Here is a 26,663-nt window from a genome sequence, read left to right as displayed (position 1 = left end):
ATTATGTTGATTCATGTTATTTAAAAAAATTAGTATTTTTTATGAAATAATGATGTTGGAAATACCTCAAAATATTGGATTCTTCGATGTAGATAATTTGTTATATGATTAACAAGAATGTCTTTCTTAAAATTCTTTCTATTTAGATGAACTCATTAATTCAGATAAAACATAGCAAATCATGTCACTATAAGCAAATCATGTCAAACTATCATATCATGATAGTTTTACCATCATGACAGTTATAGTACAGTTATAAAAAGAAGTATAATATCACATTAAAAATAACCTTTCCACTTTTTTGGTTTTTTGTCTAAGAGAAACATCAAGAAATACAAAAAACGATAGATAAATTCTGTTGATTGTGTGTGGGTTTATGTTGGGTGTGCATGCACACACATGCTGGTATTGGTGTCTGTTTAGGTTAATAACTCAGAATTTAGTAGAACTAAATCTTTAAATATGGCATGGTGACTTCTATATGTGCTTCAGACAACACTTCTATATGTGCTTCAGACAATAATGCTATTAGAGTTTAGGGTTGAGGTAACAAAGGGGTAAATGAGCATGGTCAGGCATCATATCTTAAGTGGGGCTAGGCTTAATGAAAATTTCACTTGTAAAAAGTTAAGATAAAATTTTTATCTAATAAAATCTTTCGTAAAATGACTTTGAATTTTAAAAATGTGATTTCAATAGAAATGTCAACTTCTTCAGATTTGATGTTTTTTATTCAAACTTGTTAGAAATACTTATAAGAATTGTCACTATTAAATTTTGGAATTTGGGTCTCAAAAATGTAATAATTGGCAAAGTTTAAATCTATACAAGTATTTTTATATGTTAAATGCACGTAATCTACATCCCAAGAAAGTTTTATCAATCCCATTGCCATTTTTTTAATACTCATATTTGTATTAACTCATTAATTTTACTACGTTTATTTTACAATATTTTTAATAGTTTTTATGTCATATCCATTTAGTGTGACTGTTTGCTTATAATGCTTTAGTTCTTTATCATTAAATCCAGATTAAAGTTATTCATATTATTTTTTAATCTGCAGTATTATCTGAAGGTTATTTTCTTCTGATTACACGAGTTCGTTATTCACTGGGGATTATTGTACTTGTAGTGGTAAATTTACTATCTACTTTAAATATTAATTTATTGAAGCCCTCTCTGTTGTTTTTAGTATTTAAATCCAGAAAATTAAATTTATCTTATTTCTCAAACATGAATTTTATTTCAACATTATCATCAACAATGAATCTGTTCAAATACTCATCTCGATGGAAATCTTTTCACCATCATTCTCCTCTTTTTCTCTTTGGGAAAGTCGTTTTGATTTCCTGTTTTTCTTAACATCCTATGTATTTTTCTGCTTTTCTCCAGCGATATTTTTTTTTTTTTTTACTTCCCCTCTTGCAGGTATGCATCCATTCCAACTGGCTTTTTCTTTATGTGGTAGTATACACTTCTTTGACTTTATTAACATCTCCACGTTAATTATTTTGTTTAACATAACATGTTTTTACAAAATGCAAAATGTTTTACCATCCTATTCTTTCTCTCTTTTGATATATGGATATATTATCTAAAAACTTACCAAATATTTCTATTCTTTGGTACTCAAAAATCCACCTTTCAGAACTAAAATGCTTAACCATTGTTAAACTTTTAAAATTATCGATCATTTAATAGATGTTTTTCTTAATTCCAGGCTAATGTTTTTGTTTAATGGTTAAATTCTGCATGATCTGGAATAAACATTTTCTTCGCTATCCTATTCTTTATTTTTTCTGTGTATGATTAATTACATATAATCAAAAAACTTCCTAAATACTTGTATTAAAAATTCTCTTTCCAGTTGTTTACTCTGTATGTAGGCTATAACATTTATACTTATTTCTAAATCTAAATCTGTCGTAAAATATTAATTAAAAACCTGTCCTTAGCAGCAAAGTACAATTTAAAGAAAAACAACTCTGCTAATCATAATAGGTCTTTCTATAATTTATACCATCTTCACTAATATCAACTTATATTACTCATGTTTAAGGTAACTATTTTAATTATTTTTATATTATCTCTGTAACCTTCGACTAGATATATTGGACACATCTGTTATGTCAAGAGAGTAGTATTTTATTTAATCAGTAAAATAATATATGTACTTTATTATTATATATAATTTTTTTTTGGGGGGGGAATGTTAGTTTTAATCTGTTTTTAGCAAGATTTATCTTCCTTATATTTTTATAATGTCCTCAATATAACTGATTTAAAGTTATGATAATTACTTTAATTGACTCATCTTTGTCAATCATTTTGTTGAATTTATAGCAATTTAGGGCATTTCTAAAGTGATTTCTTTTGTTACCCTCTTATAAACCATTCATACATAATATTTGCAGTCAGTTGATTTTAAGAGTGATCATCAGGAAAATCCACTTTAATTTTTTCTTTCACAATTCAATGTATCCTAAAAGTAGTAATAAAAATCAATACAAGAGTATTTTCTAAACTAGGAAAAGATAGGTTGAAAGAGTGGAGAAAATTGTTAACTTTCTTTACATAATTGAAAGATGTAATACTTAATATCCTTATTCTCTTAATCTCTCGAGTCAACTAAATTTATTTATGCTTGAGAATTTAACGCATTAGCCATTTTAAAAACTAACCATTAAATTACAAAATATTTGAACGTATTTAAAACAAGTTTTATTCCTCTCTTAATTTTCCATTTATGTTCCTTAGGTATACCTCAGGTATAATTCATACTTTTTATATTATATGGAAACTTGCAAAGACGTTTTCACTTAACATTAAAATATGCATTGTTTTGTGGTGTCTTTACTCGGTTGTGTTAATCAAATCTTTCCCAAAATATTTTTTTAAATTTATATGTAAATAATATTTCATAAATGATAAATGAAGTAGTTTCTCATTGCTTTCTTCATTGACCCAAATAAGCTATTACTTATCAGAATGCAAAAATTCATCTAAATGAAATAATATTTAATTGTAATGGTGATACTTTCACTCTGTTCGCTATTGAATAAAGAACATTATTATTCTTAGAGAAATTAGATATGACTGGTGGCTCTTGTACCTCAGATATTTTACATTTATATGCATCACAGTCATAAGAAAGAATGTGGTAAATAATCAAAAGCAACAAATTAATTTGCACCTCTCTATGTGAAACATTGTATTGTATTCATTGTTTCCATTTGGTATGGAAAACAAAAATGATGGAAAATACATATTCAGTAAAAATATTCTGTTACGTGAGGTTTTTGTGTAGTCGATTTTTATTAAAGCACAAGTGGACTTGGAAGTTGATTGAGCATCCAATGAATTACAATGCTTAAATATCGATTATTAAGCACCAGTTTTTTATTTATTATTACTATTATTATAATTTTTTTTCCTTTTTATGAAAATCAACTTCCAAGGTCATTAGCCCTTGTCATGTTGTTTAAAAAAAAGAATAAAATCACCAACAAGGATTGTCAGATGTGAGGTTGTATAGGGCTCTTACATTTTAATTAAATACAAAAAAACACGTTACATGAAACATTTTTAAAAAACCCACACATAAAACACAGTAAAATAAGACACAAAAATGTTGGACAATACTATGTAAATTTGAGAACTATGTTCAGCTATAAAGTGCCTTCACATCGAGGCTTCTCAGTCAAATGTAAGACATTAATTTCGTCGAAATCTTACTATTAATGCGTTAGTAATCCGCTGGCATGTAGATGAGGAACTATTTTTTCTTCTTTGCCAATTTCTAAATCAGCAGTTATATTATTATTAATACTTGCCTCTTTCTATGGTTTTCATATACTGTACATTATTCCAGTAGGTGCTTAGCAATAAGTAGTTTGTCAAGTACAATGCACACTGGTCTTTCTTCTCCGGTTAACAAATATAAATTCGTATGACCGATTCTGAGTCAGGTCAACACCACTTTTTCCTAGAGTCATTTTCGCGTCGCTCTTCTATTTATATAGAGTAATTTTACTTTCATTCAGTTTCGTATTTAATTCATTACTCCATTACCATTATTTAATTCATTAATTACGCCGCGCGGTTCTGATAGTTGTGGTTATACTATTTTTAACGTCTGTCCTCTGACAGGAATCATGCCCATGTTCTCACAAAACTTTTTCATTCCCGTAGCTTCGTATGCGCTTTCATTTCCTGAGATTCCCTGAAAATCATACAAATACACATCGTTGTCCCATTCGGCTTAACACGTATAGAATGGACAGGATTTTTGCGTTAAGGACATCCACAATATTTTTGTTCAAAATAGCAATTAGTGCAATTCTAAGAGTCGGAACATATAACCCCTCTCTTTTCGAAGAAATGTCTGTGTATTATTATTGTTTTTTTTTTTTTTGTTTTTTTTTGTATGTGCTGGTGGAGTATTATGTCTTATTGTAACTACTTTATGGCAAAAAAAAAAATAAACAAAGGCGAAGGATCCTTTCGTAATTTTTGTTTTACTCTAACCATAAAATCCCAATCTAGCATTCCGTGAATGCTTAATTGTGAAATTAGACGAGTTTGTTTACTTAGATGTGTGTTCTGAATCGTTTAATTAAAACTATAGTTTCTTAAATAGTTATGGACGTAGCTTAGGTTTACTTTTTTAAAAAGGATAATTGAAAAACAAATAAAATAAATATTTCGCGGTTTTTTTTTATTCCTTCACGATTATAATAGATGTCAATGAATTTACTTTATTACTTTATTTTATTGAATATCAGGTTGTACAGAATTTAAATAATATTTTACAATTTAGAAATGAAAACAAATAATTAAAAAATAAGTTGATTTTTATCTAAATAATTTATACATTTGCAACATATTTTGTAAAATCTAGATTTACCAGATCGATTTAGTGCAATGTGAATTATATCTTAACTGTTTCATTATGCAATTTTTAAAAAAAAAAATTATACGCCATATTTGTTTATTTTTTAAAAATTTGTTTGAGTAAAAGTGAATAAGTACTTTGTTCTTAGTTAAAATTTAGTTAATTTTCTTATAGAAATTGTTCATCTTCAGAACAAATGTAGCTTGAATTATATCCTGAAATAAAACAGCGTAATCTGAAAATAAAATTAATGTTAAAAACAACAACAAAATTAAAAACTGTGGTAGGATTTTGTATTGATTTTTAAAAGGTTTTTTTTTTTTTTAATAAAAATTACTCCAAAGAAAAAATCGAGTGTTCCATGAAGTGTATAAAGACTATTTCGTCAAGGGTGTATCTAGAAAGCCATTAAGGAAGGGGTCACCACCCCAACTAAGAAGTCTGTACGACCTTTTTACTTGACTACGGAAAAACGGTAATTTATTTGTTTGAGAATGTTGTATGTAGGTTAAATATATTTTTTAGATCAAATAAACAAACGGCAATTCCAAAAGATCTTTATCGATTATTACGAAAAATGTATCAAATTGCTCGTCTCAGTTAAATAATACTAAATACATGTAAGTTAAATTAAAATAATTTAAAAAAATGACGGCCCATTGACTCAACTTTAATAAAATTTAAAAATAAAAAAAAACATATAATCTCTTTATTCCTCTACTTTCATAGAAAATATAAATTTTACGTAATTTATATTTTTTTGGTTTCAGTTTCATATTCAATTGAAGGGTACTATTCTATGTATAATTTAATAGTCTAAAGATCATACTAGTCTTTATGATAACTTAGAATTTATGTTTCTTGAACAGTTCTCAAAATGCATTTTTTTCCGAAAAATAAGAAATTAATTCATTCATTATTGCTTTACATTGTCTCAGTCTTTGTTTTGATTACGTAATGGGTGTGTATCATCAGAAGAACAAGCAGCAATAATTAGACTTGTCTTCACTGAAGTTCATTATTCAGATATTCTCTGTGGTGAAAGATTCACTTTTAGGATTTTGTATCGCCCAGAATTTAGACGGTTTGACATATTGATTCATAACCATATAGTCGGCTTATTAAAGAAGGAAGTGAGAAACCACTTCATTCCTACTTACGCTAGTAAATTTTTCATGTTATTCTTCGGGTTGGCTATGCCATTTTTGATAGTAATCTCATGTTAGATTGCTACATTTGATTGATTAAACCTAACATACATTATTTTTGAAAGAGAAAAATTTAGTCTAAAATTATTTCAAAAAATTGTGGTCTTTAATTTTAACCCATTTAAAAAAAAAAAAATGCATAGAGCTGTTCATTGATTTTGTTTCATTTCTATTACCAAGGTGAAAACAGGTTTTTCCTAATATAAATCACATCGTTTTATGTCCGTCTTAAAACTTGTTATATCTGTTTCGTGTTTACAAGTTTGCCTACTACATACGAAAAGGAGCACAAATTCCTTTTATCAGTTTGTAAATAAATTCTTTTTGTCATTTTTAATGAAATTACAGGTATTAACTGCGTTGGTCATTAGCCCAATGGATTTTTGTAGTGTATGAAAAATTCCATGCCTGACCGGGATTAGATCCCGGAACCTCCATGGCTGCGATATTACTGGACGTATTGCTCCTTTACTGTTTTTTATGAAAGGAAATAAATGTAACCTTCTGGTTGAGGTATACAGGTTTGACGTAAGAGATAATGTTAAACTATTACATACATTTATTTAATAGAAAAATGTCCATTTATTTTATGCTCAAAAGATAAAAAGATATTACTCGTAATAATATAATAAATTTTTTCATTACTTACGAGCTCAGTTGGTGTATTATTTAAGGTATGTTAATTATTCTTATCTTTGGAAGTGTTATTATAGAATAATGTAAAAATACATGTTTATTTTTTCCTACATGATTATTACATACTATTATAAACTCCACCCTTTGTTGTATTTATTATAGTTAATGTAGGCCTATATATAATACCGGTAACGCAGTGGCACCAGAAAGGTTCTCAACAGAAAAGCGTTCCGTTAGTAAATACACAAATTGTATGATTTATCGAGTGGTATTTTTTGCGCACGCGCATTAAACCTATTTAAATCTTAAAATCGATAGAGAAGGGCAGCGCTCCGCCATATTAATTCCATCTTATTCAAAATCATATGTTTTACAAAGGTTTAATTCATCTGTTGCCGGCTACTAATTTAAAAAAATAACAGGTTTTTATTTTTTATATTTAGTTTTTGAAATTCTATAATTTAAAAAAATATAACTAAAAGTTTTATAGCTAATTTTATATTTTAATGGTATTGTGATAGTTTTAATTTTTAGATTATTAAAAAAGTACGATTTTGTTATAAAAAGATTATTTAGTAATATTTGACGTCATAAATTTTAAAATATGTGATGTAGCAAATTATAGAGCACTGCCCGAATGTCCGTTGTATTAAGTTATTGTAAGCGAATTGGGGTTGGATTAAATATGGCGGATCAGTAGTCCACCATATAATTATACGTCGCTCTGTTGTCTTTATTTCCTGCGTTTTGAATCGAGAACAATCAGTGGCGACCTCTTTCAGTTGTTCAGTAGAAGGAAGGCCTGTCGTGCGTAAAGGTCCTCCTGTGTTATCTAACGGTTTCAATCCCTACCGCTGGAACTTTGGTGTGTAAAAATTGAAGTGGTGTGAAATAAAGTGATATTAATCAATCTAGTTCGTATAAGATATTAATAAAAACTTCACCACGGCTCAGGTAAAAAAAAAAGTGTAATAATTTTTTCCATTATGATTTCGTCAATCATATATCAATTTTTTTTCCTTTAGACTACGTAATTCACTGTTGTAATACCTTTTTACTTATTTAATATCTACCAAGAATTGTCGGTACTTTGTATATGCACGGTTTATAACCTGCTTACACCAGTTCAATACAATGTTAATGCATTATTTAAAGATACATTAACTGAAAATGTTACAATGGCTTAATTAAAATTTATAAAAGTATTTTTTGTCGGTATTTTAAATTTTTGAAAAAAAAAATCATTTTATATTTATATAATTACGATATAGCTAAACGTATAATCGCTTATTACATTTCCGGGTATAAACAAAATAATCAATATTGTTTCTAAAAAAAGGAATTTCCAGTGAAACAGAAAAATATTTTATGGTAAAATATTCTTTAACATTTGTCATACCTGCCTTCTATTACTTTTTTACGATTTTAAAGCTTATTAGAAATATTATATTTTATTTTAGTTAGGTTTTTAATTTACTCTTGATTACCTCTGTAACTCTGAATAAATTTTTTTTACAAAATGCTACGATCTTTTTAAAATTACTATTTTTTCTCATTTACAATAAATACTGTATTAACAAAATATTCTATTGTATTAATTTATTATTTCTTTATTCAGTATCTAATTTTTGTTTTGAAATTATATTTATCTATTTAATTTTCTTTACTGTATTAAAAAATCGTTTTTTTTTCAGATTCACACAAATTTTTATTTATTTAAAACGCTACATATTCATTAAAAAAATAATAATAAAATAATTTATAAAAATAACATAGTCCCCATTATTGTTAATCATTAATAATTTGGTAATTTTACTAGTTACAATAATCTACATACTGAACTATTTGTTACTTTTTAAATAATAATAAAAAGAAAATTTAATAAATTACTAAGTAACATTTAAAAGAATGGTTATCATAGACTACTACTGTTATTAATAATTGCATATTACATTTGAAATAAAAATAGATTTGAATTAAAACACACACACACACACACACACACACACACACACACACACACACACACCACACAGTGAATAAAAATAACAGAGATAAATTTTTATTCATCTTATTTTAATTTCTAAATTTAAATACAATTAAAAATTTTTACAAGTTTGCCTAAGGATATTTTTGCAGTTATTTATTTTTATCTTTGTAGTAATCTAATACTCAATAAATTAACTATTAATTATTTGTTTTTAATTCTTTTTTTTTATTTTTTAAATTTAATAAAAATGATACTGATATACAATTCTTAATTTTCTTAATTTTTAAATAATTTCCGTTAAATATTTTCCTTTTATATTATCTTATTAATTCAGTAGTTTTATTTACTTTGTTTTTCTATAGTAAGATTAATATCTGGTATTTTTTAATTGAAATTTTATTGTCAATTACGATTACAAAAATTAATGATGAAAAATAGACTGCAGAAACCATTTCCAGCTATTCAAATATGTTTTTAAAAATTATACTGATATATTACGAAATAATGCAATATAGATTAATTATAAATTTTTTTATTGTTCGAATAGCTCTGAATTGCATGCATTTAAAACAATTATTATTTTTATTACTTTCCCAAAAATATAGTAATTTTTCATTAAAAAATTTGTTTTTAAAAGATTTATAGGTCATGATTTTACAAATTAGGGATTATATCAGTTTTTATTTGTATAGTACTTAAAAAAAATAAATTGTTAAACTTTATATTTAATTTATTTTTTGGTTGATGAAATTACACAGGAGGTTTGAAGCTTATACGTGGAATATGAAAATAGAATTTTTTAGCGTATGAACAATGACATACCTGACTGGGATTCGAACCCGGGATCTCCGGATGAAATGCCGAAACGCTACCACTCCGCCTTGGAAATCGGTTACTTATCACAATTTATCTTTTTTCACGAGTTGTTTGGTTGATTAATATCTTTTCTGCATTAATTTCTTAATTTTATCAATTACTTGTCTTATTTTTTGTATATATTCTTATGTGAATATGAAAACTTGCGTATTTTTCACTGTTTTGTAAATTTAAATTTCCTTCAAGAATGAAATTTACAACTTTGGATTCCTCATTTTATTTTTGCAATTTGTTTTCTTTATGCAAGATTCTACCACAAATTTTGTTTTTCCAAATTGTTATAAAAACTCTTCATTTCTTATTCAGTAATTTTCGTAATTTTTTTTTTCATTTTTCTGTCGCATCACATTTATATTTCTTCTAAATTTTCTATGTTCTCCATATTTTACTGCCATACAAGGTTAGAAATTCCACAAAAAATAATTTATTAATCTCTTTATAGTTTCTAATTTTATATTTAATACAGAAAAATTCCTGTACAATTTTGTTTTTAATATATTCCTTAATTCATCGTACTTTAAAAACTTACTACCCGAAAATAAAGGAATTCAGAAGAATTTCTTTTCTTAATGTCAATGCAGGTTTCTACCTGCATGGACATTATTCTTTATCCTATCTTCTCCTTCCTTTAACTTCCTTTCCATCACATTTCATTTGCTTTGTTTTATTCTTTTACAATCGGATTTAATTTTTCCTCAAATAATGAATCCATATAAAAAAACCATTAGTTCTCAGATAGCTTAATATCTCAAATCAAATACAACAGCCCCCTCGATTCGTTACTGTACCTTCTCTACACATCGGATTAGAGTATCGCAAAAATAGTAGTAATATAAGTAGATGATAGCTCAGTTGATGATTTCTAGAAAATTAAAGTATCTTTAGAAATTTTGCAAGACGGACATCCCACATAATAATATTTATGGTGAATACTGACTCAGGGCAGCGGCAGGAAAATGCAGGTTCATTCAGTATTTTCTTGTCACTCCCGACCAAAACCTCAGATACATATTGTGATACGAATAAATTTATTTTATAATCTCCCTTATCATAAATGATTTCTTTTTAGATTTTATTTGCAAAAACTTTAACCAATAGATATTTAAGAAAAATAATACTGATGTAATTGGAAAAGATTTTTGAGGAATTTAAGTAAACGAGTCATATTTATATTTGTATAGTTAAATAATATCCGTGATGTAATTTGTCTCCCAGTTTTAAAAACTAGTTAGTTTTTTCATAAGTTTTCTCCTTATCTGTTAAGAGAAATTATTAGTTATTCCGTCTACTTTTTCGTTGGATCTGAAAACATAGCCGTACTTCTGTCGTGGTAACCTTTCCGTTAGTATCCTCTAAAATTATCTTAACCGATCCTCTGATGGAAATTTCATCAGTATATAGATCATCAGATTTACTTTCTAATACAACTTTTCAACAACTTATTGTACTGATCGTATTCAACTCTTCAGTAGAAACCTAATTTCATCTGTTTTTTAAAGTAACCAAAGGCAGGTTCAGCCAGTCGCACGCGCGCGCGCGCGCGACTGGCTGTACCTGCCTTATATATATATATCAGATAAAGGAGTTGCATTTCATTTAATTATATGTAAGTTTTTTCATATTTTTATAAATATCGTAGTCTTAATAATTTTTTCATAATTTTATTAATTCATTATTAAAATTCGTAGTATGACTTCATTGGTCATAACATTTTTTAGAATTAAGGTTTTGAAAAAACTTAATAATAAAATATTAATTGTTAGTCCATAGTAGATAAACCGACGATTATTTATTGTTGTACGTTCCATTTAATCGAGTTGTTACGGTTAACTTAGAGTTTGCGTTGGTTCAAGTTCGTTTACTTAGTGTGGTCTCTCTCCTTTGTATATAAAACAAATAAGCCTACTCCGTATATTGGACGTTAAAGGTTGTAATTATATCGATCGATTTTGATGATCTAACATTTAGATTCTGCTTAAGAGTGAGAATTAATGAGGCCTATAACACCTAATTCTGTAGGTTTAAAAGGTCAAAATAGTTTCTTTATTATCTTTTTTTATTTGCTAACAGTATAAAAACAATATAAAATTAGATTAAGTATTAAATTGCTTATAACTTTTTTTTTCTTTATTTTAATAGTACTAAAAATAATTTTTTTAGTCTACATAGTTATTTATTCTTTGATCTAATTAGCGAGAAATATTTTTAGATTTTTTTTAGTTGCCAGTTTTTATTGGTTTTTACTTTTACTTTCCCGGTGAATATAGGTAGAATAGCTATGTTAAAAAGAAAAGTATGGTGATTATTTCAAAAGTAGGGTATCTAGTTTTTTTGCAATATTTTCTTCCTTGTACGAAGTAAGTGTTGTGACCGCGAAAAATGTCGGTTTTCAGATTTCAACGGAAATATCCATTTTAATCATCCCTGAATCTGTTTTGATTAGATTCGGCGTAAGGACTGTACGTACGTATAAGTATCTTGCATAACTCAAAAATGATTAGCCGTCGAATGTTGTTTTGGATTTAGGATTGTTTTAACATCTAATTGTGCACCTCCCTTTTTGATGTCAATCGACTTGACCAAAAATGTCCAAAAAAAGCTCAAAATCCAATGTTTTTGGATTTTGAACTTTTTCTTAACTGCAGTAATAAGCCCTCATTAAGAGCTTTTCAACGATATGTCATAATTGGTACTTATTTTCATTGGTTCTAGAGTTATAGCAAAATAAAATTTTAATTAATGAAATATTTGGATCTTACTAGCGCCGGGGTCGGCAACCTGCGGCCCGCGAGCCACATGCGGCTACTTTGGATGTGAAGCTGCGGCTCTTTAGTTCCATACACAAATATTATTTATTTTATCAAAAAAAAAACATTTAAAAATCGTTCTGAATCGATTAACGAGGATTAGGCACCGATTCTACCTCTTTGCTACTTGTACTCGCTTTTCACCGCACCCCTCCCCACCTAACACGCGTCGTCAGTCCGTCAGAAGCTCTCGAACGACGTCGTCGTCGGATGTTTCTAATTCACGGATGTTTTAATTCGCTTTCGACGCAAGACAATTTGGCGTCTTCACCAGTGCTTTGGCTGTGACGTATGTTTGTTGTTTCAAGTAAAAGAGTTAGAAGCGAATTATCTTCTCAAAGTTATGTATGTACATATATATTAATAATAATAAAAAAACCGAAGTAAAAATAAGTAACATAATAAGTATTATATTTTTAAAATACATATTATACTTTTTTTTTCCAAATAAGATACCTAACTACTTTTTTGAAGTCAATAAGAATTGTCAAAAAAGAAACAAAGTACTACTGTTGGATATTACCGCGAAAGTGTTTTTATTAAAATATATATTTAATAAATTACCTATTTTATTATTTATCTATTTTATAGCTTTTATTATTTAAAAATTAGCGTTAAAATAATAATTATAAGTGTAAGTACCTATAAATTATTATTTAATAAACCTATTTTTGAAAAAAATTTGTGGCTCTTTAAAAACTTTGAAATAAAATTTTGTGGCTCCTTAAAAACTTTGAAATTTTGTAAATTGTAATTTTTTACTCTTCCGACTCAAAAGGTTGCCGACCCCTGTACTAGCGGAAGGCACATCGGTTCGAATCCGACTTTTCTTTTATTTTTAAATTTTTTTCTTTTTAATTTAAATATATCGATTTATTAATAATTATTAACCTCTGATTGTAAAAAAAGTTTTACAGTAAATAATAACTCAATAATAACAATAAAAAAAAATGTGCAAAAAATCAGAAGTTATTAGTGAAATAAATTTTATGTACTTTGTATTTTTAAAAAAATCTGTATATGTAGTGTCTGTGTAGTGTCCACATAGATTTTTTAATTACAAAATGATTAAGTATGAATTAGAAAATTAGGTTGTAGAATTTTGGTTATTATGGTATTTTATCAAAAATAGTACGAGTATATTGCAATTTTTCAACTAAAATAATTAATTCACTTTATTTAAAATAATTGGAGGAGGAGGACGTATTATAAATACTTCTATATATATTATTATTATTATATATACATTATATAATTATATTACAAATTACAATTTATATTATGTAGTAAAATTAATTAATGTATCTTAATTCCAACGAAAATTAACTTGAGAAATTGATTCTTATGTATTTTTTTATACGTTGACTTCTGTTTATTCCATTATTAAAATACTGTTTGCATGGATCTTTATTTAGCTACGTTGTCTGATACGCAATTTCTGGCAAGAGAGAAATCAATAAAATTGTAATCCTTAATATTCTGTTTTTGTGCTAGATTTGACCTTGAATTAGCTTTTTTTTCTTAATATTATTTATCAGAAATTTTTTTCTTTTTCTTGATGAATTAATTCACCACAGAAGTTTACAGGGAAGCTTTTATACGTGGGAATATGAAAATGGAATTTTTAGCGTATGAAAAAAATGCCACGCCTGACCGGAATTCGAACCCGGACCTCCGGATGAAAGGCTGAGTCGCTACCACTCTGCAACCGAATCGGCAAATTATTTAAGTAAAACTAAATATTTGCTAGATCATAAGAACAGTGGTAGTAGGCGAAATAGCATGTGTTATAAGTCACTTCTAAAAATTTATTTATTCTTCCGTGACTCTAAAAACTTAATTCTAATTACAGCTATTCTAATCTTCTTTATGATAAGCAATGAATTTTTTAAATATTTTTCTGTATGCAAAGTGCCAATCCTGACTGGGATTTGAACCCAGAACCTTCCGAATGAAAAGCAGAAAGTACGCTAACATCACTCATTTGCGGAGGTTAGTAGTAAGTATCATAATAATTTTCAAGAATAATAATTATTTTATTTCAGGCTAACTAAGAAAAGTGATTAATTAAGCAGTTTCTTGTTCTTTTCGTTCCTATTAACATTATTATGCCTAGCCTATCAAAATTCATGTGATATTATCTGAATAATGTGCTTGCACTTAGATGCTTCACATAAGTCACAAATGTAAGACTGAGACAAATCGTATAAAAGAACAAAAATAATGTATTTCTTACTTAAAAGAAATAATATATGAAATAAAATGCGTCTATTCAGTACAAAATATATTATTAAGAGACCGCTACTAAATGTAAATAATTAAAAATAAATAAATAGCTATTTCCCAATAACTTTATGAAATTGTTATCAGTTGCTACGTATTATATTGTTCAATGTACTCACAAACATGTTAAATCTATGAAAATCTTCGGAGTCGTTTTGGGAAACCCTGATTTAAATTTTTATAAAATAGCTGTTGTAGATAGAATGCAAATGTCCAACCTCCGTTTTGCATCGGCTTACACTATTTAACCTTATAGAAAAATTACTTTTGTTTTTGAGTCTATTACTTTTGTTTTATTCGACCCTTAGTCAATTTTTTTCATAGCTTGTTTTTATTTATTTCTTTATTGGGGACTAGAAGGGGAATTGAAATTCTATTTCTGAAAGATGAGTCAATTTTTTTTTTTTTTGTTAGTGGAAAAAGAAAATTGTTAATATTGTTTTACAATTTTTAGCGAGTAGTTGTTAAACTGTTTCAGTTACATTAAAGTTCATAGGTTTTTGTGTGTATTTGCCAGTAAAATTGTGTCCGTGATACTTTTGAGAATAAACAACCTACGTCAGTTAAATTAGAACAAAATTAAACCCCCTCAAATATTTTCTAGATTTTGAGCACAATTAATGAGTAAGCCTTTTATATGAGAAAAATAAAAATTTCCATGTGTTTTTCTGTTAGATGTTTTAATTATAATGTATATTTTATAAAAGAATTAAATTCAACAATTGATTTAAAAGAAAAAATTATAAGACAAGAAACAGAAGGAATTGAATACTTATGTTTTTAATTTTATACTTTTAAATTTATGAATCATGATAAACTTTATTTTTAGGTAGATTTCATAAGAAAGCTACCTATCGTAATGGGTATCATGATTCGACTTCCGGAAAATTTCGACATATTTTCGCGTTTCATATCCCCAGTCCCCAGAACCACCATCAATCCCAAAGTTTATATATATATTTATATATATCTATATATATATATAATATATATTCTTGTGGACACAATAACTGCCATAATTTTACGCCAATATCACTTTCAAATTGATACATAAAATATAACGACCAAAAATCTTGATCGAGTTCGTTAATGGCCAAAATCGGACCATGGAGGTGGAAATGGGGGGCTTTTACGAAAAAAAAAAATAAATAAAAAATATTTCTATAACTTTCTTATTAAGTAAAATATCGAATTCGTTTAAATTTTCCTACTATTCTTTGGATAAGGGCCAAGAGGTGGAAAAAATGGGGTTTCAAGGACAAAAAAAAAATCATAGCTCTCTTTTTTACTTTCAAATCATCTTCTCAACATTACTATTGTTACTTTTATGCATGTTTTTAAATAAAAATTTCAGAAAATATTATCTTTTTTTTATCAATACAAAGAGACAAACCTAGAATCTCCCACTAATCCTCAAATAGGTGTATTGTCAATCAGTTCAAGAAAAATCATAAGTCTTGATAAATTTACCAATAGCTTGAAGTCTAATGAGAAAACATAGTTTCCTTAATGGAAAGTAATGTTTGATACGAGCTTGTACAATCCGAGTTCGCCTACACCTATTTTGCCCCGGTGAAATCTACCTCCGCCTTCCGGGGTGCCGAAAGGAATTTTTTTACATTACTTATACATCAGAGTATTTCACTATATGACTTCAGTCTCATGCTGAAACATACCTAGGTAACCTGTATTACGTAGAACGTACGAAGATTAGTTTTATTCCACAACGGAATTACATCTTGATATGAAATACAACTTACAATAGACCTTTTCTTCATAATACCATATTTTTTCTTTAATACAGTTTTACTTTGTTGTACTGTACGTATATATTTATTTCATTTTAATTTTAATTTCATTAAAAATAAGGAAAGAATAGCTAGAAATATAAATAAGGAATGTTTTTTTTCCTACGGCATATAATTTTCGTACAGAAAAAATCTGATGTGAACACCATATGACTTCCTTGTATGCCTATTAAATTACATCATATACACTTTTTTTTTTTAAATGAAAAGTACATAAAATTTCATTTCATTAATAACATCTGATATTTTTTCATATTCTTTTCTTTTTTTTTGTTTTTGTTTGTTAATATTGAATTATTATTTATCGTAATATTTTTTACAATAGAGGTTAATAATTATTAATAAATCAATTTATTTAAATTTAAAAAAGTTAAAAAAAAGGAGATGAAATCTGTTTGGAACCGATGTACCTTCCCCTTATAGGATCCAAATATTTCATTAATTAAAATTTCATTTGGCTATAACCCTGGAATCAATGGAAATAAGTAACACTTATGAATATCGTTGAAAAGCTCTCAACGAAAGCTTATTACTGCAGTTAAGAAAAAGTCCAAAATCCAAATTGTTTTGAATTTTGGGCTTGATTGGAGACTTGATTTAGTTGATTGCAATCAAATGGGGAGGTGCACAACTAGGTGTTACAACAGTCCTAAATCCAAAATTTCAACATCCTACGACTAATCGTTTTTGAGTTATGCAAGATACATACGTAAGTACACACGTCACGCTGAAACTAGTCAAAATGGATTCAGGGGTGTATCTGAAAACCGAAATTTTTCGAGATCACAATACTTCCTTTACTTCGTAAATGGAAGTAAAGATAAAGAAGAGTCAAAGAAAGTTTTCATTGGCCAATAATAGTCGGTTGTTATTTTGGCTAAAACTAAGAAAGAGATACTGAAAGTAACAAATGTGTGGAATCATTTCTGGAAGAGAGTTTGAAAATAAACAATAATAAAATTAAAGTAATGAAATGTGATAGAAAAGAGGAAAACATTCATATAAGTGTGAACACTTCTTGAATTATAAGTCAGGTAGAATTTTGTTTCTTAGAAAGTGAAATCACAAAGGATTGAAGAAATAAAGAAAATATTAAAATCATATTTATATAGGTGAGTTTAAAAAAAAAATAAAAATACGATCTTTCGGCATCAAACGTAAGTTTAGGAATTATATTTTAAAAAAACTTTTTTTGAAGTTGTAGTACTTTACGGTCGAAAAATATGGAAAATAAACAATAAAACAAATAGTTAAAGAAGTAAGGAATACCATGTTTCGAGGTATACTGTTGTAGAATAATTTTGAAATTTAGTTTGGTTCAGATTACAAAATTGTATTGTATTTTACTGGGTTAAAAACAATTTGAAGAAGAGATAAGTTGTTGAGAATCTTTTTAAAAGAAAGTCAAGGTTATCGGGCGGAATATTAAGTTACACAGGTTAAAAACAATACAGGGAGAAAATAAGAATATGAAACAATATTTGAGAATCTAGAATGTAATTGGTGTGTTGAAGCTAAGAGGTATTCACAAAATAGGAAGGATTTTAGATGGGTTTCAAAAAAATGGATGGAATAAAAATCAAAAAAAAGGAAGTCTGAAGCAATAAAATGTGTTCCGTTGCATAAACGTGTTGTTTATTTGAGAAATAGTTTCTTCTTACTACCCCGTTTACTACAGTAAATTTATACTCCGGAAAACCTCTGAGACGTTTCCGGTTAAAGTAAGGGGATTTTCTACTGATGGTTATAAAAGTCTGCAGTAAGGACACCGTTATTGTACGTAGATCTTTGTAAAAATATGCTCTTTTTATCTCATTTTGTTTACATTTATGGAATTTTTATTCATACATGGAAGGTATTACTGTTGATAAACTGAAGATGTTTTAGTTTTACTTATTTTATCAATTAGTGAACGCCTAATAGTTATGAAACTACAAATTTATCTAGATTTAAAATAATATATTTAAAGTTATTTTATAATTTAACCTTTTTTAGTTGTGAAGAAAACGAATTTTCATTGAAAAAAATTTAATTCGGGCTATCAATTAGCAGCTATTCCACTCGGCTACTGAATATCGTGCGTACAAGTGCTGATGGAGAAAAATGGTTTAATGTAGAAAATTTGACAAATCGTAGGGGTTAAAGTGTGAATTATTTTAAACTAGGATTAATAATATTTTAAAGTAGGGTAGCGGTGATGATTTTTGAAGTTGCACTAATAGGTTTTTGGAGTAGAAGATCTAGTATCTTAAATAAAGAAAAATAAGATATTTCACAGCATGGTTAAGGAAGATATCCCAAAGGAGGTCAGAAGTGAAACTGAGAAAGTTTTGGAGAAGGAAGTGGGAAATTCAGTGTGAGTTAGAGATGTTGAAGAAAGATGTTTTTGAAAAGATGTGGTGAAGGATTGAGACCCGGAAAACTTCTTTAGATGTAGGTTCACCTAATAAAAATCCATAAAAAATTTCATTATTAGAAAGTAAGTTTTTTTTTTGTAGTGATTTCTACAAAAACGCATGGGCAAATTCGCTTTAGAAAAGATTAATTAAAATTTTCTTCGAGAATTCTTTATTTAATTTTAGGAATCAAATTATCTAATCTTACACAAGAAATTATGAGAGTAGTGAAGACAAGTGGAAATGGATTTCTTTTAACTGTACTCGCTTCTATTTAATTTTGTTTTAATTATATTTTGTATTTTAATTTTTCAGTAATTGCTCTTGCTGTTGCTGCTGTTGTCTAATTCTTCACTGCTAAAATTTATTGCCAGTAAAACTAACTCGGTTTAAATTAAAATAAATTCTTTTCGAGTAAAAAAAGAAGAGATTTTCAAGTGATTTAGGAGTCCTTATCATTATCCAATGTTCACCACTATAATTGATTTCACTTCAAGCTTTGCGGAAATTTAAACGTTTTCTTAATTTCAATAAACATCGATCTCATCCCCCGTTTTATATATTAAAAATTGTTTGTTAAAAATTGTTTTTGTTTAAAAAAAGCTAATAATTTATTTTTGTGACGTAGGTAATATAAACCCAGGAGTTTCCTAATTAGAAGAGCGATTATTCTAACCGTTTAATCATATTTATCAACTAATAACTACATTGAAGATCTATAATATGTATTAAATAGACATTTTTAGAACCTAACTTTGATTTATGTTTTAAGGTTCATATAAATCGTGTTTTAATAATGTTCACCAATTTTTTAGTTTTTATCTCATATGTTTTTTTTTTTATGTATTGTTTTATTTACAATCAGTTTCCTGATTTATAAATAAATTGTACAAAGTAATAAATACGTGAAAGGGAGTTATCCTAAGACAATATAAAGCTTTAAACAAAATATAGTACAATAAAAAGTATGACGAATAAAAAACATAACTAAGCGTAACGAAGTACAAAAAATTCGACAATTAACTGTTAAGAACAAACAAAAAGTTAAATGGTAACATAACATAGATATAGAGAACAATAAAATTAAATGTTAACAAAACAGAGCAAGCAATTGAGTATAAAAAAATTATCACAAGTCATACATGAGGAACAAAGAAGACAAATAATAAATTAGCACTGGTCATATACAAGAAACAAACTCGAAAGCATGAAACTTAAACAATTCATAAACAACAAAACAAAAGAATTCATATTACTAAATAAAATAATTCATAAATAGTAACAGCAAAATTTCAGTAAGAAAAAACTTATATTCAACGCAAAACAGTCTGTAGATCCAATACATTCAGCCTCTTCAGACGTATCAAAAAGGTTAACAACCAGATAGTTTTCGTGCGCGTTAAGCTTAAACTTTGAACTTAGCCGGTGAATTTTTTCACGAATATACGGAATCCCTACGTAATCGTGGATCTCCTTGTTTAACGCAAACCATGGCGGCTCCGAAATGTTCCTTAGCACTTTGTTCTGGTTGATGTCGATATTGCTATTACTTGCCGTACCCGAAAATTGTATTCCGTAATTCCATATTGGCTTTAAAATAAAATTGTACAACAACTGTTTGTAATTTAACGATATAACACTTACCTTCTTCCTAATAACCAGTTCAACCGCCTAAGCTTGAAATTTAATTTTTCTCTTTTCTCTCACATGATTTTTCCATGTTAGGCGGCGGTCCAAATGAAGTCCTCGTTATCGTACATTGTCCGAATGAGGGAATGTTGTAATCAGTTAGAGGGTTTAAATACGACCCTCAGGTGAAGCCCCTCAGAGCTTGGAACGGAGAGGGTGGTGTGGCGACCGGTAACGTCACAAGGTGAGTGTTTTCCCCCTAGGAGGCTGGGATGTCCGAATAAGGGATGTGAACTTCATCTGGGCAAACTCCTCTCCTCACTGCAAATGTCACGTGACTCGATTTTGTAATATTAATGTGTCTTCCATTTGACTAGTCATTCACTAAGAAGGTCTAACTCCGATTGAAGTTTCTTCGACACTACTGTTGGATTAATGTCAACCGCCATAATTGCCGTGTTATCAGAAAAGGACGTAAGAATGATATTTTCCATGCTGGGTGATCTACCCAGCACTGTTGGTCTAACAGAATAGATTGAATAGAAAACCGGGTCCTGCGGAACTCCCTTTTTCGTACCAAAAAGCCTGATAACTCTTTGCCATATTTAACCTGTAAGAACCGTCAATCAAGGTAGTTGCGTAATACCAAATAATATGGTTATTGGAGCTCATTTTAAGCTTGTAAACCAGACCAGGCAACCATACCGTTTCGAAAGCTTTTTGGATATCCAAAAATACCGTCGAGCAGTATTCCTTCCTTTCCAAATAACCGTTGATGACATCAACAATTCTGTGAATTTTTTTCAGTGCCGGAGTGCCCGCTCCGGACTGATGGTCAGTAATAACAACCCCTTCTACTAAAATAGGTCTAATTCGTCCGAGGAAGAGCCTCTCAAATATATTAGAGATCTTAGGTAAAAGACGATAGGTCTAGACGAAGATACATCTCATAATGATATTCTGTTTTTAGGTTAAGAAATTTTCTATATATCTAAAAATAGATAAGAATGGGCATTTCACTGATATAACAAATGTTATATGACTTTATTGTATTTATTTTGGACTGCCTAGCAGCAAAATGTAAATATAATTTTTAATGATCTTTTCGAGTTAAATTCTGACCAATTCTGAATCATGACTGTTATCGGAAAGAGGAGTTAGCATTTGTTACGTACAGTTATAACTAATCGTCCGATAAGTTATGGCATGACCTGTTACATCACCAGTAAAGATAACCACATGGTACTGTCTCGGTTTCTCATTGGATTTAAAGTTTTTTATCACAAAATTTATTCTTTGTTGTTAAATCCATTTTAATAACTACCCAATTTATCCGCAGAAAATCGATTTTGATTCTAATGGCAGTTGATAATATTTATTTAATAAAGTTTACAGCTTTAATAGAGTTGTTTTAATTAAATTTAATTATTTAGATATCGTTTTTGAAAATATTTCACTTGGTCGATTTTAAAAGCACTTCATTTAGATAAAAATATAATTTACTTAAAAAGTAAGAAATTCGCCTTAAGGGTTATATAAAGATATTATGTTGAAGATAGAGTTTGTAATTATATAGTTACTACTTTTGCCACACTAATAATCTAGGTTACATTAAATTAAGACAACATATGTGTCGTCTATAGATTTATTTAATTAATTTATTTATTTAATTAATAATCTGTGAAGTTATTAAAGAATTTTTAAATAAATAGCAAGGTTAATAAACTTCCATTTCCGCAAAATTAACCATTATATTTTAATGTTAGTATTTAATGATTTTAATTAAATTTGCTAAAGTACGTTGGTTATTATATTGGCAGTGTAAATGATAAGGATTGGTAGTAGTAAGTAGCTTAAACGTTTAAAATAACATGGATTGTGTTTTCCTTAAACACTATCTGTGTTTCATGTACCTTTCTTTCTTCGAATGCAAATGTGTTGCTTTCTATTATTTGTTTTTGTCTTTTAGCTTTGACGTATTTTATGCACCTTAAATACAAGCAGGATCAGTCAGAATTGGTATATTTTAAAGTAATAACATTCATTACCAATGAACATTCAAAAACAATTCCTTAATTCATAACCAGTCTCCTGTGTTGAACAGAATAGAAAGATCAATTCAAGGCTGATTGATTACCTTTACTTTTCAATAGGTTTTATTTGTTAATGTGCAACAATATGTTTGGTTCAGTAAATCAGAAAAAAGGAAAAGTTATTCAAACCTCACATTATCTATTTAGTCCGATATTGGATCAAGTTATTGTTGAAGATAATTATGATTTAACTTTTTTTTTTATTAACTTGGGTTTCAACTCAGATCCTACAATTGTAAGGTCATGATGCCTAAAATTCATGCCATTGACCTTTTATTCTATATTTTTGACTTAACTGCTTACCTTATATACTGTTTTTATTATTATTACTTTTATTTATTTATTTATTCGAATTTTAAGAAGAAAGTCATAACTCCCTTAAAACTCCTTTTTTACGACTTTGATAGAAGAAAGATTATACTTCAGTACTCCTTGCATATATTTTTAAAGTAAAGTTTAGAGTGCTGTTTTTACACCATATAATCTACAAAAATATTATTCATTGAATTTTATTTTTTGTTAATAGTTTATATTTCATTATTAACTATGTAAGGAAAAACTCTGATGTGTATACCATATAACTTCCTTGTACGCCTATTAAATTACATATACTCATGTTTAAAAGTACATAAAATTCTATTTTACTAATAACTTCTGATTTTTAAAAAAATATATATTTGTTTGATTGTTCTTATTGAATTATTATTTATTATAAAACTTTTTAACAATCACAGGTTAATAATTATTAACAAATCAATATATTTAAATTTAAAAAAAAGGGAATGAAGTCGAATTCGAACCGATGTGCCTTCCCATTGTAAGATCCAAATATTTTATTAATTAAAATTTGATATGGCTATAACTCTGGAACCAATGATAATAAGTACCGCTTATGATATATCGTTTAAAAGCCCTCAATGAACGCTTATTACTGCAGTTAAGAGAAAATCCAAAATCAATTTTTTTTGGATTTTGGGCTTTTTTGAACATTTTGGTCAAGTCGATTACAGTCAAAAGGGGAGGTGCACAATTAGATATTACAACAATCCTAAATCCAAAATTTTAACATCCTATGGCTAATCGTTTGTGAGTTATGCGAGATACGTACGTACGTACGTACAGATGTCACGCCGAAACTAAATGATATAATATGACATCGTTAATACTATAGCTGACGGAATAATAGCGAATGTTATGTACATTTTAATCATTAGAATTGTAAAAAAAGACATTTTGACAATCTAAGTATTAACTGCATAATAATGACCAAGACAGATAACGGGATTACAACTTCACATTACTACTTCGTTTTAGATCACATTATATCAACTAAATCATAGGATTTAGTTATTTTGGTATAGACCAAAATATTGTAAATTATTTCTTTACGACAATTTCCCCATTTTACCTCTCAGATCTAGCTCATTTATCGTCCACTATTTTATATTAATGTTTTGATTTTTATTTATTACATTTTATAAATATATACGTATTTTATTTTAGGATATTTATGTTATAATATTATAGGCTATTTTTCTACCGATTTTGGTTACAATTATCTTACATATAGACCAACAGTTATGTTCATCGATAACTCAGATTTTATATGAACAGTAATTTAAAAATAAAATACTCTACCAGAATTCAGTACCATAATAAAATTTTCATTAATAAAATCTACCTTTACAAATATTCTCTTTTTTATTCTTTTAATTTTTACCTTCCCCTGTTTCTCTCCCTTCCCTCCAACCCCACCATATCAAACAAAAATCAATCATTCAGTTAGTCTCAGTTACTGTGTATGCACGTGTATTGATTGTTTTAAAATTACTTATAATAAGAGTTTGAATGGAATAGTTCTATTTTGCGTCACCAGTATTAAAATGCCTTAATAATTTATCGCGAATAGGATTAATTTCTTTCAGTCAATATAATCGTGCAGGTTAAATACAATTTTTTTTTTTCTTTATATAACACTGAGGTTTAATAGTTTTAAATTACTAATTTCAGTGTCACCATTCTTAGAATAGATATGAGTTGCTGACTGAGATTTGAACTAACAACCTTCCAGATGAATAATACAGACTTTTCACTAGTCATAAAGATTAAAAGAGGTTGCTACGGAACCCTTTTAATCCTTAAATATTTGACTGAATTTAACTTTTTTGTATTTTTCCCCATTATCTTTTATTTACGATTCTAAAATTTTTTTCTGTTATTAGGTTTAATTTTTATATTGAAATGATAAAACGTTTTTTAACGAGGAAAGCTAGATCTAGTAATAATTTATAATTTTTTTTATTGTGTTTACATGTATTTAATTTGACATAAAATAAATTTTGAACGATAGAAGGAATTTAAATTAACCTTTCCTTCGTTTCGATAAGAACTGATTTGTTTGTTATAATGATACTAGAAAAAACATTTATAAGTTTTAGTGCCTGCATTCTTTTTTCTAAAAATAAAATTTGAAGTACAACAATTTATTTTATAAATTTTTTTACATAGCATTAAAAATATTTAATGAATTATTATGAGATTTTTAATAAAAATTTTAATTAAATAGTAAATCGTGTTTTGTACACGAATAAAAAAAATTACAAATTTAAAATACATAATTGATCGATGTTATATTTTTTCAGTTCATTCAAATCGGTTTGATAGTGTCGATTTGATGTTAATGATCTAATCGATTAATAAAGATTTATGCATATTTTAAATCTGGGACAAAAAGAAAGTTGGGGAAAGAGTGAATAATCGTCAGAATCGCCACACTTTCCTATAATTCTAGCAAACGTTATCTGCACAAATTCTAAAATCAATATGTTTATGAATGGGGAGGTTATAACCACTGCACTGTGGGGAAATGTGTACACATATCCTCAGATTTGTCAGTTACTTCGATGTCTTCTATCAAAATGTTGAGAAGATGGATTGGAAATTCTTGAGCACCTCCAACAGCCCGAAATTAAACCATCTAATATTCACCAGTTCGGGAATCTGAAGGAGGAGCATGTTTTAAGAAAACGATTTTTGATCGATGAAGAAGTGAAAAGTGAGGCCGTAAGCTGGTTAACAAAAAATCTTTTTATGTAAATGGTACTTACAGACTATTGTCAGGTTACGACAAAATGTTATTCGGTGTATGTATGTATGTGTGTGTGTGTGTGTGTGTGTGTGTGTGCATGCGCGCGCGCGACTGTTTATTATTAAGTAAATTGAAGTAATTACATTACACCAAGATTCTAGTTTCTTCTATATTGATTCTCAAAAGAGAAAGAATACAAAAGTAAGCATGTATTTTGTAGTTCATTGGAGTTGCCTCAAATTTTAGGGAGATCATCTGAGTTTTTATACTATTTGTTTTAAAAATATGTTGTTGGTTATTTATTTTCTCATTTTATTTTTAAACTTACAGTATATTACAGCCGTCGATCTCTTTAAAAATTACGACCTTTTCAGTTATGTGGTAATTTAGGTAATTCTTCGCGTAAATTTTATATATAGATTAAATCACTTTAACCATTATATATATTTTTACGTAAATTTTATATATAGATTAAATTACTGTTACCATTGATTGTTTTACTTTACATCTTTACTGAGAATTCTATTCGATAATTTTTTTTATTCATAAGCATATCATTATTTTACTTAATCGTCTGAAAATACTCATTCTTATCGCAGAGGAGGAAACGAATATTTATAAAGCACTACGTTATAAGATTTAATTTTTTCGTTTTTGTAATTCGACATTTAATCTTGAAGAATAATTCAATGTTTATATAAATCTCATCAAATTCGCTTATTTCTCTAAAATCTTCTAAATTTTCCATGTGAAGGATATTTCTCTACAATAGAAGTTTTACACTAGGAGAAATGTATTAGATTTTTCATAGAATATACACAAGAGATATTAAATTATTTAATATGTGAACTTTCTCCTGATGAGTGGAGACAGTGAACCAAAGATCATTAAACATTATTATTTTCTTTACTCTTCTTAACACCAGTCTTTTTTTTGGAAGTAATATATGTAA

At 27.8% G+C, this 26,663-nt stretch overlaps 1 protein-coding gene across 1 annotated transcript in view; it reads left to right on the top strand.

Moving 5' to 3' along the window:
• Positions 1–7,566: 7,566 nt before the first annotated feature.
• The window catches only part of Shab (potassium voltage-gated channel shaker cognate b), a 506,172-nt gene continuing 487,075 nt past the window's right edge, over positions 7,567–26,663 (top strand). The window contains exon 1 of the mRNA XM_075368331.1: positions 7,567–7,695. The gene's annotated coding sequence lies outside the window, so the exon portion shown is untranslated. The remainder of the gene's footprint in view (positions 7,696–26,663) is intronic.

Source organism: Lycorma delicatula, chromosome 6 (genome assembly GCF_047948215.1).
Source record: "Lycorma delicatula isolate Av1 chromosome 6, ASM4794821v1, whole genome shotgun sequence".
Lineage (NCBI taxonomy): Eukaryota > Metazoa > Arthropoda > Insecta > Hemiptera > Fulgoridae > Lycorma > Lycorma delicatula.
The sequence above is the reverse complement of the archived record's forward strand: the minus strand, read 5'-3'. Positions and strand labels throughout refer to the sequence as shown.